This window comes from Anomalospiza imberbis, chromosome 11 (genome assembly GCF_031753505.1).
Source record: "Anomalospiza imberbis isolate Cuckoo-Finch-1a 21T00152 chromosome 11, ASM3175350v1, whole genome shotgun sequence".
NCBI classification, from domain to species: domain Eukaryota; kingdom Metazoa; phylum Chordata; class Aves; order Passeriformes; family Viduidae; genus Anomalospiza; species Anomalospiza imberbis.
Genome location: NC_089691.1, coordinates 21984199 through 22003101, shown reverse-complemented (window position 1 = coordinate 22003101; position 18903 = coordinate 21984199). Strand labels below are relative to the sequence as shown.

The window sequence follows — 18903 nt, the reverse complement described above, 5'->3', positions numbered from 1 at the left end:
CTGCACTTCACCGAGTGCATCTCCCATCGTGTCTGTCCCACTTACAGCACCACAGTCTGATCATCACAGGAGAAATCCTGCAGCACCTCTGGTGCTCTACCTCAGCTGCAGGTGCCTCCACTGCTCAAACTGCTACGTGCTAACTCAGAAACATGGAATCACACACTGCCTTGGGTTGGAAGGGACCTTAAATCCTGTCCAGTGCCACCCCTGCCAGGGCAGGGACACCTTCCCCTGTCCCAGGCTGCTCCGAGCCCCAGTACCCAGCCTGGCCTTGGGCACTGCCAGGGATCCAGGGGCAGCCACAGCTGCTCTGGGCACCCTGTGCCAGGGCTGTCCACCCTCACAGGGAATAAATTCTTCCCAATATCCCATCTAAATCTACCCTCCTTCAGCTTAAAGCCATTATTTGTTACTTCATTAGAAACTTCTCCTGTTCGAACACCTCCTTTTCATTCTGCCTCACTGCATGGAGTCAAAGAGCTGTGATCACCCCTGAAACAGCCAGTCCTTTGCTTTGCTCTGGCCTCTCATGCAGAGCAATTTTTTATCTCCATTATTTAGCACTTACAGCATCAGATACTGTTTTCCAGCACAGAAGAGGAAGAAAACCAGTGAAACAGGAAAGAAAGGAGAAAAGAGAATTCCAGGTCTGGGTTATTACATGCCAAATTCCTACCCAGAATAAATTTTCACAATGGATCACATCGCAAATGCTGACAGACTCTTAATTGGAGCTCCAGAGAGCTCACGCACAGCTACAGAGCAACCATTTGGAAATGTCTTGTTTAAAATACATTGAGGTTATTCAAAGCAGATATTGATATTCTCGTGTAGTACGAGATGCCAACAACGCCTCGCAGGCATCTCGGAGCAGCAGAATCCTTTCCAGCAGCAGGTGGGATGAAATGCTGACAAATGGGGTGGAAGCAGCACACAGGAATAAACTCTATAATATCCTATTTGTTTCCCCAGCCTGGCTGCTCGTGTTGTTATTTTTCAGGAGCTGGCAGCTGAGAGCAGCCGGAGCACAGCCCATTCCCGCAGCTCCGTCCCACGGGAGCTCGGCAGCAATTTGGGCTCGGCGTGCTCTCCCCAGGAAAGCACAAAGTGTCTCTGGGGCCATAACTCTGCTGAACAAAGCTGTGCTCTTCCTTCCGAGCAGGTCCGCAGGGCAGCTTTGTTAACAGCAGCACCGCTGCCATCCCGAGAGGGACAAGCTGCCAGCTCGCACCCCGCACTGCCCCGCTGCTCCTCGTGCGGTGGCTGGCACACGAGGGACCGAGAGCTCCTGTCGTGCCCAGCCTCACAGGGCAGCAAAATCCCTCCTCCAGGGATGGACGCAGACTGTTCAGGTGTACCTACATCTTAGGAAGATCCAAGATGTAAATCCTTACTCAAGCAGAATAAAATAGCAAAGGCAAAAATTTAAAAAATTGACACCAGGCTTTCAAAGCCTGTCAATTACAAAAAAAAAAAAAAAAAAAAAAAAAAAAAAAAAAAAAAAAAAAAAAAAAAAAAAAAAAAAAAAAAGTTATTTTGTTCTACAAATCTTGTTTGGGAACCATGCAGGGAGGACTTAAAACACCTAAAGAGAATCTCTTGAGGAGAAGAAGCTCTTTGCAGAGCTCTGATTCTGCACAGTTCGGGCTCAGTGGGAGCCCTGCCAGTTCCTCGGCTTGGCCGGATTTTAGCCGGGCACCACGGCAGGTTTGCTCATCATTTATCATTATGTTGTCTCAGCTCGTGTTGCCTTAGCCATGAAATGAGACAATAAATATTTGCCTCCCTCCCACAGCTGGGGGGAGGTTTGATAAGCTAGGGCCTGCTCGCTGTCTGTGGGAATGCCAAGTGTGGAATTGCCTTGGGGTGGAGGAGCAGCACGGCAGTAAACGCAAAGGTCGGGTAAACTGTGCTCCAAATGACCTCGGAGAGCTTCCCTGATCCATGGCTGTTCCATCATGGAAAAGGGCTTCGGGGTTGTCATCCCACACAGCAAACAAAGGTGAACTGACCACAGCACAGACAGAGGAGTCGCGGGCACATTGCCCTGAGTGCCAAACGTCCTTGAATGGAAGATAAGCTCAATATTGGGATGTTTTTTTCATTCAGAAATCACAGCATCCCAGAATCGCTGAGGCTGCCACAGCCCTCCCAGCCCAGGGAGTCCCAGCTGGGCCCGATGCCCACCCTGTGCCCAGCCCCGAGCCCCGAGTGCCACCTCCAGTGCCACCTGCAGGGACGGGCACTCCAGCCCTCCCTGGGCAGCGCCAGGGCCCGAGCACCCTTTCCATGGAGGAGTTCCTCCTGCTGTCCAGCCTGACCTGCCCCTGGCACAGCCTGAAGCCTTCTCTCTTGCTCTGGTGGCAGGAGTGCTGCTCCCTGCCAACACAGGAAGGTAAAGTCAGACCAGAATCCTTATAAACAGCATTCTGCCTTCTTTAGTAAAATATTTTCCATTTTTTCTCTAACCTGTCCATCTAAGCCTTCTTGGACCCCATTTCTCCACTGCAGCATCTCCTCACTAATGCTGTCCATGGAGAGGAACCTGGATTTGCTCAATCTGAGCTAACAAACAGCATTTGTTACAGATCCCTGAGGGCATGTTTCTCCTCCCAGGTTTGGGGAGGGGGACAGGACACAATGGACATTGAGCATCCTCACTCTTTCTGTACATGGAGCAAAATAAATTAAGCTGAGGAGAAAATGAAGCACTTTTTGGTGAATTTCCAGGAGGGGGTTATGAATAATGCTGCTTGAATTCCAGGATGAAAAATAACTGAGCACAAGAATCAGGATTCTTGTGTCAAGCTGATTCTTTCAGCAAAGGAAACAGAGAACATTCATTCTCTCTGTGCTGGATGCACTGAAAGCCTCATCTTTGGGGAAAACATGGGTGCATTTTCACCTTGCTAGAGAAATATTAAAGAGAAAACACCCTCAGTGTCCTCTTGTCCTCTGTAAGTCCTCCTCAAAACCCATGGGCTGCCACAGCTCAGAAAATCTACCAGGTACCCACAGGCTCTGCCCTCCTGGAACCACTTCACTCTGAAGTGCTTCTCCAGCATTTCCACAGCAATTAAATTGAGATTTATGACTCAGCTATCCAGAAAACTGTTTCACAAGTGTTTTAAACTCAGGTTTAAGCACAAACACTCAGAACATTGCCAGACCCCTTGTATTTAGCGTGCCACAGTCTAACCAACGCAATCCAGAATAATGCAGTAAATCCATTTAATGGACTGAGATTCTGAGTTTGTGGGTTGAAGGGTTAAAACATCTTCAGCCTCTGCTTTACTCAAGCACAGAATTTTAATGCTGCCTCAGAGCAAACATCACTTATCTTGTCTTTTACTATTGCAGTTTTTAAGTCTCACTACAATAATTTGATTACACTACAAGATGTGCATTTAATGCTCAGTATTACCTGTGGGTTTCTGAAACAAAAATCCCATTTTATGCATTTTTACATCTATAAGTTGCTCTTTTTTTGTTGCTGTGGTAGAAATCCTACTCACTCAGAAGCAGTTTGCCTTTGAGGGGAGCAAGGACAGATTATTCCCCAATGCTGGTGTGCCCTTGCACAGAATCCAGCTCAAAAGTGCCCCAAGTATTTGGGGTCAACTTCAGAGAAGTGTTTTCTACTTTGCAGGATAATAAAGTCCTTTGCAGTAACAATCATGGGACTAAGTGACAAATACAACTTAATCGAGGAAAAATCTATTTCAAACAGAAGACAAATTGCCTCAGGCCTCAGTAATTATCTCCCCGGGATTAATCATCAACTCTAATTTAATAATTGGCTTAATATTTCCTTTTTCAAATTTTCAGTAATTAACCTGCAGTCTCTCAAAAATAATATTCCCAGGCACTTCACAGAATCATGTTATTGAACGAAAAAGTTGGATAAGCTGTCACTGGATTAAAAATCAAAGGGTAAATTCTAATCCTTCGAAGGTTTTCACAACACACAAATGTGCAGGGAACAGGTACCAGGAGTGCTGTCATTCCTTGTGTGGGACCAGCATGAGGAGGTGCTGCAATGCCTAAAGCCAGGCTTTAAAAGCAAGGCAGATTAACCTCTGGGAGCAGGGAGGGGAACGGGCAGTCCCACATCCCAAACCCTATTCCCACAAAGCACACACCTGGCCTGTCCTGCATGGATTTGCGAGTTTGTTTGCCATCAGAGTCCACTCAGTGTTCCCTCCTGGCCAGCTAAGGCGGTGCATCATGAACAGATGAATTTATAAAATGTTTTCACACCAGAGCAACGCAGGGGCTGCCAAAGGCCAGGAAATAATCAGCTGATGTTGGGAAAGTGCTGGCCCTTCTGCAGTGGGGTCTGGCCATTTTAAATACATTTATGGCTGAACTGCTGAAGGTCATCCCTGGATATTTTCTTTTCTTACACAGGATCTTCAAGCCACACAGTATCTCCTGTGGGGAAGGAGATTTGATAAAGCATTTAAAGATGCTCAGCTCAAGGCACAGACCCTCAGCCTGTGGGGGCTGATCTACTGCAAGCCCTGGGGGCTTCTCCAACATTTTCCAGACCTGCCTGATGGTTCCTGACACTTGTGGAGGTGCCCATCTGAAGAGCCTTTCATGCTACAGCTTTGATAGCTGCTGGTGTTTACTAGAAAATCTCATTCTGAAAGCAAATCACAACGCAGAACTTCACATGGCTTTTCAGGTGTCACACATTAGCTTTAATTCTGCTGAGAAATGGGTTTTCCTTTCATGAAACACCAATCCTCTCCACCAGCATGACACAAAGTGCTCTGATTTCACATGGCCCTTTCATTCCCAGAGCAGGGAGAGCTCCCACGCTGCTCCGAGGAGATGGGAGCTGGAGCTCAGCATCCCCGGGTGTGGCACAGGGACACAGCAGTCAGGGGCTGCTCACTTCAATCAGTGTGCCTCTCTCACACTGGCATAAAGTAATTGCAAATCTGAAAAGCTGAGGTAGAAATAATAGGCTGAAATAACATTGAGATCTCTGACCAAACTCACCCACAGGACTGAATTATTCCCCCTTCAGCATTGTGAAATCAGCCCAGATGAGGTATTTCATATTAGAGTGGCTGGATCATGTTAACTTTTTGTCATGGCTTATTTCAGGGAAGTTGGGTCTCAAGTCAGCCTCAATTTGGAACTCTGGCAGTACCTGCAAAGTTAAAAAGCACTGGGCAGACAAAGTCTGTTCATTTATTTTCTAGTATCATTATGAATCCAGAAATCAGTTACCATCAATTTTATAAATAGAGAAAAATAATAAAAATCATTTAAAAATCAGTCTCCTAGCCTTTTGGGATTGCTAGGTGTTTTTTAAACCTGTTTTCTTTTCATAATCTTCCTTCATCAAAACACAGCACTTCCTTTGAGGGAAGCAGAGAAAGAGCTGTTCTCACACTGCTCCAAAGTCACCTTCCCCCTTCATTTTGCCTCTTTACTACTTTATTACTCTTCTTACTCAAAGTTTCTTATTTTGTTATTACCTGATTTTAAACAGAGCTAATCCAGAGCTGGAAAATCAGATTCAGCTGATGTGGGGGCAGCTGCACCAATTCCTTAAAAACCACCCCCACCTTACTGGTCCCACACCAAAACCTCTATCCAGAAGCCACCTCTGTCCTCCCCACCACCAGAGGACACCACAGACTTGCTCCCTGGAGTATTTCCCAGCACAACCTTTTTTATTTCCCTTTTTCAGTCAATTTCCTTTCCTTCAGTGTTGAAATTTTCTTTCCCTTCTATTTAAGGAGGGAGAGCAGAACTTGTAACCTCATCAGCTGCTCTTTGCACTTCCCAGCCCCACACACCAGCTCTGTTCCCACTGTCCTCACCAGCCCCTCCTTGTGTTTGTGGCATTCCCATCCTCTGGACAGAGAGGACATAATCCTCTCAGGATTTCTAGGAGAAGCACAGAGAAGTAGAGAAAACAATCTTTATCTCTGCTCCTCTGTTTTCCCCATGTGGAATGTGGTGTGGAGATTGTTCACCTGCAGTGATGGCTGGGTTGGATCCTGGTGAAGGTTGTTTGGGGTCAGTGACCAGTGGGATCCAGCTGTGGCTAGGGCTCTCAGCAGAGTCACCAGTTTGAGTTAGATAGGGAAATAAGAAGTAAGTGTGTAGAATAGTACAGTATCTCTTTAAATAGTATATTAATGTAATATAATGTAGTTTTAATAAAGCTATCCTTCAGCCCCTGATCTGGAGCAGACATCATCATTTCTTCCCTCACCACATTTTACTATACAGGATTCCCAGATCAGCTCCACTCTGATTTAGGAGAGACAGGAGCAGAGAACAAATCCATTGCCCAGGTTAATGGAAGAGCTTTTGGGGGAAGGGCACATGACCAGCTCATGAACCTGCCAGTGATCCGGAAGGAGAATCCATGCTGGGATGGTCCTGGGAGCTCAGTCAACACCAGACCCCCCCAGCCCCTGCCTGGCAGCAGCAGGAAAGGTTTGCTGTGGTCCTTCCTGGAGCCACATCTCCTGGGCTGCTCTGGGGTTCCAATTCCCAGTTATATTCACCCCTACAGCAGCCCCTGGCACCCCACAGAAACCAGCCCAGTTTTTCCCAGCTCACAAGAATCAAGGAAAAGCAGGATTTCAACCCATCACAAATCCATATAACTCCTGTGTCCAGCAGTCATTCCTTATTCTGCTTTAAACTCCATTTCCCTTTTGAGCTGTTCCTTTGACACAGTGCTCCCTTTGCCCAAACAGAGCTGGTATTTCAGGATTCCTCACAGAAAAATGTTGTTTTTCCTTTTTTTTTTTTTACCTATTTATGTTAATTTCCCCCTTCATTTGCAGCCTCTGAAGGGAAAAAGTGTGCAGAAAAAAGGTGAAAATGTTTTTAAGACCTCCTAGCAATCAATAAAGGCAGGGCTCCAGAAGGCAGAGTGTTCCCTCCTGCACTGCCTGCCCTGGAAATACTGATAGTGTTGTGGGAGAGCTTTTATCCTTCCTGCTGCCTTTTGAAAATACTGATAATATGAATGTTCCCATTAGCAAGAAATATGTCACATCAAAATTAATGGTATTCAGCCAATAACAATGCAACTCCGGCTGTCAGGTCAACTCCATTCCAGGGCAGCAGAGCAATTCTGCCATCCAAACCTTATTCAGAGCCAGAGAAGAATGCAGGTGATTCTGCCAGGCTGCAGAGCCTTGAGGAGTGTGCCCTAGATCCCAGTGATTAACTGCAGCCTCCCACAAAACCCTTTTACTGAGTGCTGGGCACCATCCCGACCCCAAACCTGCAGCAGCTCCAGGGGGAAGGAGGCGAGTGGGAATGTTGTTACTTCACCTCCTCGCTGGTTAGAAAGCGTCACATCTGCTCCAGGTGTTTGACCATCTTGCTTTACTCAGTTTTAGGTCTTAAAAGCAGACCAGTGTCCTCAACATAATAATTTGACTATCTTATTGAAATATTCAACAGCAAGTTAAACACTTGTTAAGACAACTGAGATAAAAGATTTCTTTGCTTGTGTTTCTTATTCCAAAAGTACTCTCAAAAGATAAAAATGTGTTAACAGCTTAGCTAAACTGCAGCAAGACCAGACTGGAGGTATCTGTTACAGCCTCCAAGACTGACATTAAATCTTTATTCTAAAGAAGGTTATGGACAGATCAATGCTCCAGGGTGATAAAGTGACTAAATCATTTCATATGAGCAGCAGATGTTTCACTGGCAGGCAGTGGACAAAGGGAATCTGAAATGAGATTGCAAACTGAGGTGCCCACAATGACACTGGCACAAATCTTAAATATTCCGAGTACAAGAAGAATGTGACATTGTGACAAATTAGCAATGCCAGCAGCTCCTGTGGTATGAAATTCAGTATTAATGACCACAAAAACACAGCTATCCGTGCTCCAGACTATCTAAATGTTTCCTGAAGTACCCAGTGATATTCTGAGAGGTGCCCAAGCATTTATCCTGTTGATATGATTTGATAAACACTTCTGAAAATTATATTTGGTGCCTTTAAGAACAAGTCTACTGGAACTGGTTTGATGAATGCAATAACTTTTAGTTCAATCTAAATCTCCTCCCAGACTAAATTGCTCCTCACCAGAACTAACCTGGTTTAAATATTACAGTTTAAATCCAGAATTTATACCTGGAAAAAATCCTTCTCTGCTTAGCAAACAGATTTTCTCTTCTAGCTCCAACTCTTGTGGCATCCCAGCCTAATTGTGGCCAGAGTTTCCTGCAGACCTCTCATTGCACTGGGAGTTCTTGATGATTTAAGTTTCCATTAGCAATGTTAGGTATTTCTGAAAAGATCAGAAATACCTAACAGAAAATGTCCTTTCTCAGTGTCACTCCCGGTGCCCAACACTGGTTCCCATTCTCCACCCAGGCAGAATTCACAGGCCAAATACAGCAATTACCCCCCCCGAGGAGCCAGCCTGGCACAGCAAACGTGGCTAAAATCACCTTTGGCCGAAGATTCTTGGGGCTTTGGCTGGTTTAAACCAGGAAGCCCCGAATGCCACCTTGGAGGGGATGGAGTGCTGGCCCCCCACACTGACAGCAGACACAACACGTTCCCACAGGAGCCTGCTCAGGATCCACCACCTCGCAATCAGCAGCGCTGGATCCTGATACTAATAAGCAACACAATGAATTAATAAAATGAAATCTGATCGCAGTGGCTTCAAAGCAAAGGCTCAGAGCATCTCCTTGATGTTCTGTGAGCCTGCTCCCCCTCGGAGAGCTCCTGGCCCACGGCTCCAGGGTGTCAGATCCTCCCCAGGAGCAGAGCTGGCTCTGGAGATCAAACCTTCCCCCGGAGCTCTCCCTTCCCTCTGCACGCGCCTCAGCCCCGCTTTTGAGTGAGGGAAAATGGCTCCACCAAGCCCTGCAAGCCAGACTGAAAACATGGGGAAAACAAACAGCAAATTGTTATGAGGAGAACACAGAATTAGATGTGAAATTGCTGTGGACTCACTGCACTTTCAAAAACCTATTTGGCTGCTACCACTAGAGAGTGATCTTCCAATATTTCCCTTGCTTTAGAACAAGCACAGTTTGTTTTGCAGTATTTCTGCAAAGAGAAAATTACTCCTGATTATACTCTCTGCAGGAACCTATTTTTGAATCTATTTCTTCTTTTTCCCTCCTCGACTCTCTTTTTTGAAGTTCAGATATGCTCTTTTCAGGCTGACAGTAAAATCAGGAACTGATTGGAGCTGTTCTGAACAACAAAATCATCTCAGAAGCCAAGAGATGATGTGAGAGGCATGAATTTAAATTAAGGAGCTCCTAGTTTTACACCTGTAGTACAACACAAAGTGTCCAAAAGAATCAAATTATTCTTTAATTTGTTTAATCAGTCGAATATATTTATTTTTATACCAAGTACTTGAGGTTTTGAGCCACATTTGTTTCATGAGCCATAAAGAACAACTGCTTGCCATCTGAGAAGATTAAAGCAACCAGATATTTAATTTATTTATTATATTTAACCATGAGTATTTCTTGAGAAATTGTTCACTACTTAGGATATGTTTGATTGCTCTTTGACCCCACACTCAAATATAAATTGACTTCATTCACAGATGTCACTGGGACTGTTAGAACTGAGTGAAGGGATCAGGGCAATGCTTTGGAAAGTGTCATCAATCATGGAATTACTAAGATTGGAAAAGACCTTTAAGATCATGAGTGCAACCATCACCAGAACAATGGAGTAAGTACTAAAACAATATCAAAGCTGTAATATGGAAGAACTAACTACTGCTGTTGCTTCATGAATATTTGATGGTAATATTAAAATATTGTAATCACCTCTTCTAGACCCAGCTCTGCCGAAATGCCAATGAGATCAAGGTGATTAAAAGCACCACAGTATCCATTAAGGCTCAAATACCAGCACCAATGATTTCTTTCCCATCACAATTACACTAAATTATTAAAATGTGTATTCCGTTTGTTGTACAGCAAAGTTTTACCTGTGGAGACTTCACTGGCATGAAAATGCAGATTTTAATTTTGGTTAACAACACAAATGAAGTAAAGACCCCATCAGAGAATGTTATCATTCAAAACATTTTTTCATTGCCATAATAAAACCTGGAATGAAGTGGCAAGGCAGCTCCACTTACTGTTAAGCACAGCAGCCAAAATCCTCCATGGAGAGTGAGCAGGAACTGTCCAAAACCGTGTTCAGGGCACCACGTCCACACTGAGACAATATCTCCATGTATTTTCATTTGAAAAGCCACAATTTTCATACTTATTCTGTGCATGGCCTTGTGAACATCCCCTAATTTCAAAGAAAAAAAAAAAGAGTTAAATTTACAGGAAAAACCCACTATTTATTAACAGGTTTTGAAGCTTTTGGAACCCTCAGCTCTGCAGTGTTGTCGGGCAGCTCTGAGTTACACACATTCCTGAAGGAAACTACTGCTCTGGATAAATACTGGTGAAGAGACTGCTCCATTTCCCTGGGTGTGACCACCTTCAGCTCCAGGTAAATCCCGAGCCCGTGCTGTTACCACGGTGACTGTTCCAAAGCTCTCCCCAGTCCTGCAGCTCCAGGGGTGTTTGGACAGCTGTGTCTGGATACAGCTCCTGGCTCACGGGGGACACTGGGATTCATCTCCAGCCCCAGTTCCAACACCAACACCTCCACATTCCTGTTTTCCAAGGACCACGCTTCCCTTTTGAACAGCTCACGAGACAAAGATGATCCCTGGTGCCGTAGGGATTTACTGGGAAAGGGGCAAAACACCAAACCAACAACTGTGGTGAGCGGAGCATCCCAGAAACTCTGGGCTTGCCAAAAGGGAAGCAGCAGCAGCAACTGCAGACAGAGAATTCCAGAAGGGCAGCAGGGCAAGGCAGGAGTGCTCCACGGAGGGAGAGGCTCTGCCAGCACAGCCCTGCTCACCTGGGATGGAGCTGCAGCCTCCAAGGAGATTCCCTGGGAATTGCTTCACATTCCTGCATCAGCCACTTCATGGTCACTGCATGTCCCCAGGCCGCCAAACCCAGACTGACCCCAAGTGGCTCGTGGTGCTCCAGCCAGCTTGGCCAGCTCCTCAGGGGTGGGGCTGGAGCAGAAATGTCACCAGCTGGTCACGTCTTCACGCTTGCACTCAGAAATGCTCCAGCTGGGATAAAAAATTCCACTCCTCTTGCTGAGCTCTGTGAGCTTTAATGCCCGTGTGTGGTGCTGCTCTTCCTTTGATCTTAAGCACATCTTTTATCCCACAACCGTCCAGGGGAGATGAAAGGAGGAGACAGGAGGTCAATCAGACCTGACAGACTTGGTGGCATTCTGGGGTGGAGTCCTGGCGTTGGAGAAGGGAGGAGTGAGTGGCATCAGCTGCCTGGGCTTGTGCTGAGCACTGGGTGCTGCCCACGTGGCATCCTTGTCTCCAGAATGGGGACTGGACTTGGAGGGACAGCTCAGGATGAGGAATTGTCTGCTCCAGGAGCTCCAGGTCCCTGCAGGGAGAGCAGGGATGCTCCTCAGGACTGGCACTGTGACACCTCCACGCTGACACAGGCAGGTGTGACACTCTCCAGGTGTCCCAGGACAGCAGAGTGCTGCTGCTGGAGGGAAGGGATGCATCCAGAGGGTCTGGACAGCCTGGACTCACTGCCTGCAGCAGAGCTTTGCCTCCTCAGACATAACCCAGTGGAGACAACAGAAGTGTCCTGGACTGTCACACACACGGACGTGCCACAATTCTACCCATTCCCACCGGGATTACTCTTCCTCCTGCTCTTTTGTTGGATTCTAAGGTAAAAAACTGAAGGCCATTTGTAATTCAGAGCTGCAGAAACAAAAACATCCTGAGGGCTGTGAAGTCTAGCCAGACAACAAACGAAGTTTGGGCAGACCATCTTGTCTCCGGGCTCTCTTTAAAGACTCAAACATCCCACTTTTCCACAGAAATCCTTTTAACCTTAGTTTTGTACATCTTTAGCTCAGTTTCTGGAGACTTTTCAACAAATGTGCCTGTCTCAGGAATGAGACAAGTCCCAGAATTGTGCTGGGATGGGCCTGGAAAATTTTTAAATGGAAAAATTCAAGGGGAGAAATGTCAGTTTAAGGGGCACCAGGGCTGAACATCCCAAAGGGCCTTGGGTACTTCAGACCTGAGTAGACAGAAAATCAGTTAATTACACCCCTAGGTCAGAAAAAACCCAGGCATAGCTAAAAATTACTTTAACCCCCACTGTGGACACTCAGAACTCCATAGAATCTCAGGGTTTGCTTTTTTAATTGCCTTTAGAGAAGTCTTCAAAACCCTACGCTAAAATGAGCTTTTTACTCCAAGCAAGTTCCCAGAGAATGGGGTATTTCTTGAACTGTATCAGCTGCAACTTGTGTTTTAAGGCAAAAATGTTTTCTGAACAAAAATAAAGAGTTTAGTGCAGTACATAAATGGCTGAAATACAGCAGCTATTACAGGAATGGAAAGAGGACTACAATGCCTACATAAATTGATAGCTCCATTTCTCAGTGAGATACACAAGCTGGTAAAATAAGCCATGTATTACAGTAATGGCAGAGCACAGGAGCACCTGGAGAGGTCTCTCTGCGTAACAAATGTATATGAACTTGTCTCTGCCATCTCCCAACACACAATTACTGATTTACCGTGGAGTTTCCAAAGGCATCCTCACAAATGGGAGCTGGTGGGGAAGGCTCTGCTGTTAGTTCAGTTTTTATTTGTACCCAACAGCAAAGCAACCCTGGGAAGGGCTCAGCTCCTCCCTCAAACTCCAGGCTGGCAGCAAACACAGCGTAAAGGAGCAGCTCCTGCTTCTCTCACCCAGGTAATCATCATTATCGTGGGCAGCCACCAAACGAGGACATTCCCCTCTGATGAGCTGTGCCATACATTAAAGGGACACGATTCACATGCTGCTCTCCTCAGGCTCTCTTCCCCTTACAGGATTTTGTGGATATCCTCAGTTCAGTCAGAGAGAAAAAGAGAAAGATAGCTGCCAGGCTAAGCCTGGGAAGAAGTCTGAGAGGAATGCAAACAATCTGTTATCTTGCTTTCCATTCACATTGTTCATAGACATGTTCTGCCACACTGACCCAAGTCCAGTGTGCCAATCAGGTGAAATGTTTTTACTTTAAGACCAATGGAATTAATGTTCACGATGTTCTCTATAGAAGAGAGAAGTGCTTTTGAATAAATATTCATTTGCCTTCTGAAATCATACGAGTCATTTCGCCCGTCCCTGGCTCAACAGCGTCAGGATTTTATTTTTTCAAATGGCATTAGCCAGACAAGATAAAAATGGGATAATTAACACATCACCCAGTGCTTTCTCTGCAGAAACCACCCAGCTGCACTGACAGACCTCTAACACATTCCCTGCTCATTCCTGACTACTAATCCACTTGTGGAGCACTGCATTTGAGAACTGGCAGCATCCCTCACTCCTGCCCTGGCACACAACGGTCACCAGCCAACCTGACAGCAAAGATCAGGAACTCTCTGCTCCTGCACTGCTCCTTGCTTTTATCAGAGCACTGCTTTTATCAGGAACTTCAGCTGGGACCAGGGGCCTGCTTCAGCTCCCATGTGTAACCCAAAGCAGCTGCATTTCTGGATACTTGCTCACAGATCATTTACAGCACAAAATGGGAGTGCAAGGGCACTGAGCCCTGTGTCCCTGCCAGGGCCAGCCCAGGGTGATCCTGTGGTCAGAGCCCTTTGGCAGCACTGGAAGGGACCAGGAGCTGTGCAAGGAGTCAGGCTTGAAGGCACCACTGCCCCAAACTTTTATCTAATGCTGGCTGGGGCAGCCCCCGAGCTGGGCAGGGGTCTGGCGGCACTCTGGAGATGGCTCAGCAGGAGTGACCATCCCCCCCAACCCTGCAGCAGCAGCCCCTCCACTCCCAAATCCTGCTACAGCACTCCCAGGGCTGTCCACAGCAGGGAAACAGGACCAGCCCTGGGTGGATGAGGACACACTCAAGTCCGTTCCCAAACCAGAGCTCGCCCACATCAATGTTAGACTCACCCTGGGCTGGGCTGCACAGCAGGGCCAGAGCTCTGCCTCTGAATTCTGCCCATCCTGCAGGACCCAGCTTGGTTTAATTGTCCCCAGGTCCCTGAGGATTTGGCAGGGTTCTCCTTTCATCCAAGCTGATTTACCCTGCAAAAATGTGGGGAGAACTGCAAATAAACAAGGCACGGGGCGTTCCAATTTGCAGGAGGTACACAGAAAGGTGAATTCATGGGGTTTTCCTTTTGCTCTGTTAAAAATGAACGTGAAAACCATAAACAGTTCTATTTGAATACAATTTCTTTTTTAATTTTAAATGTTGTTTTCTCCCTACCCCCAAGAGCCTACTGTTCTTCAGGATATTGTTATGGCTCAAAACTATTTCTGTAAAAATGGTCTGAAATTCTTGGCAGCGAGGAGCAGAGCACCACAGAACAGAAAGGCAGCAGCAAAGAGGCTTTGCTGGCTCTGGCAGATCTACCAGCAACCTCGGGCAGACCTGCTCACATAGCTGCTAAACTGTGTCCCCAGGGGTCACCCCGTGCTCAGCACATCCCTCAGCACACTTTCACCCCAGGTTTACCCTCTCTCACCTGTGCCAGGAGCTGGCCTGGCTGAAGGAAAGCTGAATTTCTTCAGGGCTCCTGGCACAAACTGGGGTAAATAACCACACGCAGTCCTTGGGTTTTGTCCTTTGTTCAGTCAGTTTTGTGCTGTTCAGGACGTTCCAATGAGTCAGAAGTGGCTGAAAGCACAGGAAGATTAAGCTGGAGCCTGCCATGAGAGCAGAGTGCCAAATCTCTGCCTGGGAGCCATCCCTGCCCAGGCTCCAGCAGTCCTGCACACCTGCAGGCTCCAGCACAGGAGGGATCACCTGGGAAAAGGCTCTGCCCTGCTCCCCCTTCTCCCCAGGAAAGGTGGAAAGGTGCAGCAGTCCTTGGAGTGCAGCAGAGGGGCAGAACCACCTCCCTCCATCTAGGCACATATAAAAATGAAGATATTTCTAGGCATCTATTTTTTATTAGATCATGAAGCCATTTAGATATTTGTATTTATCCCATGGTGATGCCATGGGACACACATTTAACCTCAGCTCTTCCACATCCTGACCCTGCAGGTACCTGGGAGAGGCAAAGCCCAGCTCCAGCCCCAGCATCCCACACATCACCCACAAGCCCCACGCTTCATCTTCTGGACCAGGTGCTCCTAAATGTGCAGGAAAAGAGGAAAGAAAAAAGAAAAAAAAAAGAGTGACCTGAGGGGGCACTTCAGACAGTGACAAGGAAGCCCAAATTCCATAATCATTTGTTTCCAAGACAAAAACTGAAGTAGGAGAAAAAGAAAGCAGCAAATGGGCTTCTTAAAATATAAACTTCTTAAAATAAAATATAATCCTGTCAACTGTTGTCTCACTGTGAGCTCAAGTGCTATGCTAAAGCTGCAAGGTGTATTAAGAGTTGAGGAACCATAAACTCGACCATAACTCTCTGTAATTTATGGCTGCCTGACAGTTTCCTTCTCCTGAGCCATTTACTTGATGTATACCTGACGTCACCTCCAGTGCACATTGAAAGAGAAATACAATGGGATGGGATAAACAAGTTTGCTTGGGAGACTTTCCAAAGTTGGCCGGGAAAACACACCTGGCTGAGGAACTTTCTCACTCCTCCCATCCACACATGGCCCTTCCCACACACAGAGCCTGGGCCAAAATGCAAATTCTGAATCTCCCCTCCTTTCAACCCTCTTCAACATATATTCTAAATATATGTTTGTTTGTTTCCCAGCCAGGGAAAGATTCAAGATATTCAAGAGATTTTCCCCAAGGTTCTCTCTGGAAGCTGATAAAAACAACCTAAAAGGTGCTGGGAAAGGGGAGCCTTCTCCATGCCTCAGTCCAGCAGAGCACTCCAGCACACAGGTAATTTCCAGCACACAAATAATGGCACTGTCAACAGTACTAAAATGTAATTTATAAGATCAAGGCTAGAATATCCATAACCTTTCCTTATGAAGCCTCGAAAATACGATGGAGCCTATTAAAGCAGCTTCCTAATATAACATCTCCCTGAAGAGCTGATCCTGACCCTTTTCCTTCTGCAGAGCAAATGTTTACCGAAATACTCAACAATTAGTCCTGGCAAGGAGGAAAACCTAAGGCACGTCACCCTACAGAGACAGAGCCCTCGTGGTAATGAGCTGCTGCTCAACACTTCTGCGGTGCTCTGCCCTGTAATTACCCTGGCCAGGGCTCCACAGCTCCCAGCTCCAGCCTGGCATGGAGGCTGGATTTATTTAGCAGCATTCCTGCTCTGCACCACCCTGGGAAGGGTCCATCCATAAACCAGTCCATGTCCAGCCAGGAGCAATGACAAAGGCAATTCCTAACGCTGCCACTGCAAAATCCTTGCCACCAAGAGCACAGTAGCCCATTATTAGCTTGTCAGGAATCTTTGATTTAAAGGCCATAAAAGCTGTATTTTTCCTGGATTTTGCTATCCCAAGGAGTTTCTAGCCTGTAGGATTAAATTGCTTAAGAAGGAGAACTCTCCAGTCCTACCTGCTGCTCTTGGCTCGTGGCTCCAGGGCTGTGCAGCCACAGGGTGAGGGAAATAAGGAGTGCAGGGCTCCCTGGAGGGACCAAGAGCAGCTTGGTGTCAGCCCTGGGGCCACTGGCACAGCCCGGGGACAGGAGCAAGGCACGGCCACACACCGTGAGAGACAGGAGCTGCTGCAGCACCAGGGCCAGGTTTGCACCTGCCTGGTACGAGATTTGGGGACATTCAGGGAAAAACAATCAGCTCGCCTAAAATCGGTGCAGTACTTCTCTTTCCTGTAGAAAGTTGCACATGAAGGGAGAACTGGAAAAGGCTGGGAACCACAGAATGCCCTGAGCTGGAAGGGACCCACAGGGATCATCCAGTCCAACCCCTGCCCTGCCAGACCCCCAACAGCCCCAACTGTCCAAAGGCTTCTGGAGCTCTGGCAGCCTGAGGGTTGTGCCCATTCCCTGGGGAGCCTGGGCAGTGCCCAGCACCCTCTAAATTCCACCTTGGGAATGTGGCTCAGAGGGTGATCATCTCTGAAGATCTAGAGACCCAAAGAGAAGCTGAAATGCTTCATTTTAGAGCACCCCTCACTCAGTCCCTCCTCCTGCCTGCACCCTCCTCTAGCAGAGGACAATGAATTCCAAGAAGGCCGTTAAGGCAGACAACAGATCTCCTACAAATTCTGAAAATGAGATTAAAAGTGCCTGTCCCTTGTCATGGGCAGTTTTTCCCAATGAGCTGTTTGCAGCACATTTTGCAATACTGTTTTCCCATAATGTGTAGGCATCTGCATCCTGTTCTCACTTTAAAATCCAACAGCAGAACCCTCATTTTCCGTGTGGCAAGAGAATGACTGCCCAGCTTCTCTTCCAGGAGAGCAGAAATGTCTGGGAGGGAAAGAATCGCACCAATTTGGACAGAGCTGCTTCCACCAGGGAAGAAAAGGGTTATTTCCCTTCTGTCAAAACAACCTGTCCTGAAATGTGCTTCAATTTTCTCACAAAATGGACCAGAATGGAATGAAAAAAAAAACCACATCAGAAAGACTGCTGAAAAGAGAAAATGTTCTCTACTGAAGAATGGTAATATAAGGCAGAAATATTGGCAACTGTTTCAGGGAAAGGAGAGGCCTTAGAGTTGCCTGGTGCAGGTACAACCTTGGAGAACTCTGAATTACAGGACAGAAGCTTAAATCCCACCCAGTGCCAGCCCTGCCATGGCAGGGACAACTTCCACAGTCCCAGGTGTCCCCAAGTCCCATCCAGCCTGGCCTTGGGCACTGCCAGGGATCCAGGGGCAGCCCCAGCTGCTCTGGGCACCTGTGCCAGGGCCTCACATACATGAAACACTTGGAGCAGATGAGTAACCCCTCTGAACCCAAGTGTCCTTGTGGGAAACCACCAAAATCGTTACTGGAACCCAGACTGGTCAATGGGAAGAAACCTTCCTTGCTCCTGTTTGCTTGGCAGTGCTGGCCCAGCTGGGCTCCTGTGGGTGACACCCTTGGGGTGCCCCTCAGTGGCTCCCAGCAAATCCCAGCTTTGCTGGAAATCCCGAGTACTCCACGTGGAGTTTTCACATCAGCAAGGTCAAAGCCAGCAGTGCTTTGTGACTCCTGTGACAGCTCAAACCACCAAAGAGAAGTCCCAGGATTTCCAGGAGCACTCCAGCCTTGCAGGAGAAGCTGTGACCCCAAAGGAGCTCACAGAACAGTCAGAAAAGGTGTGAAAAATCATCCCGGGTACAAACATGTTCTGTTTGTGTTTTCAGTTGGGTGTTTTTAAAAATTCATGAGGTCTTAAACACTGCAAAGATCCAGCGAGTGTTGAGCTATTAAAAAAATAACACAGTACATTAAAAAGTACTTGGGTTTTTTCCCCTCCATAAAAAACCAGTGCAGTCAAGTGGAAAAAAACTGGGAGAAGATCTCCTGCCTTGTAAAGCTTCCTGCAGAGCATGAGCCACCCCTGCTCTTTTCCCCCCATCCATGCCCTTGTTCCCTCTTCAGACTGGTTCTTCCATGCCCCTGGACCTTGACCTGCCCTTTGGGTTGGATGCCCTGGGAGACGCTGGAGTTTGTCCCAGGGAACACCCAGAGACTGGAACGAGGCACTGAGACAAACAGATTTAAAATCCCATTAAGCTGTGAGTCAGCAGAGACAAATCAAATTATTTAAACAAATATTTCTGGTTGGAAAGGCAGGGTGATGGCATCCAGGGCAGAGCAGGAGGGGATAGCCCCCCCTGGAGCTGTGTTTATGTGGAAACTCAAGAGTTTCACCAAATGCTTTGAGTTACCAAGTGAATTTCCAGCAGAAGGCAGAAGAGTGGGGAATTTCCATAAATG

At 47.0% G+C, this 18903-nt stretch overlaps 1 long non-coding RNA gene across 2 annotated transcripts in view; it reads left to right on the top strand.

The window, feature by feature from the left end:
- Positions 1-1461: 1461 nt before the first annotated feature.
- Positions 1462-18903, top strand: part of LOC137480927 (uncharacterized) — a 448694-nt gene continuing 431252 nt past the window's right edge. For both annotated transcript variants that reach the window (XR_011003177.1, XR_011003178.1), the window contains exon 1: positions 1462-1533. This is a non-coding gene — a long non-coding RNA (uncharacterized lncRNA). The remainder of the gene's footprint in view (positions 1534-18903) is intronic.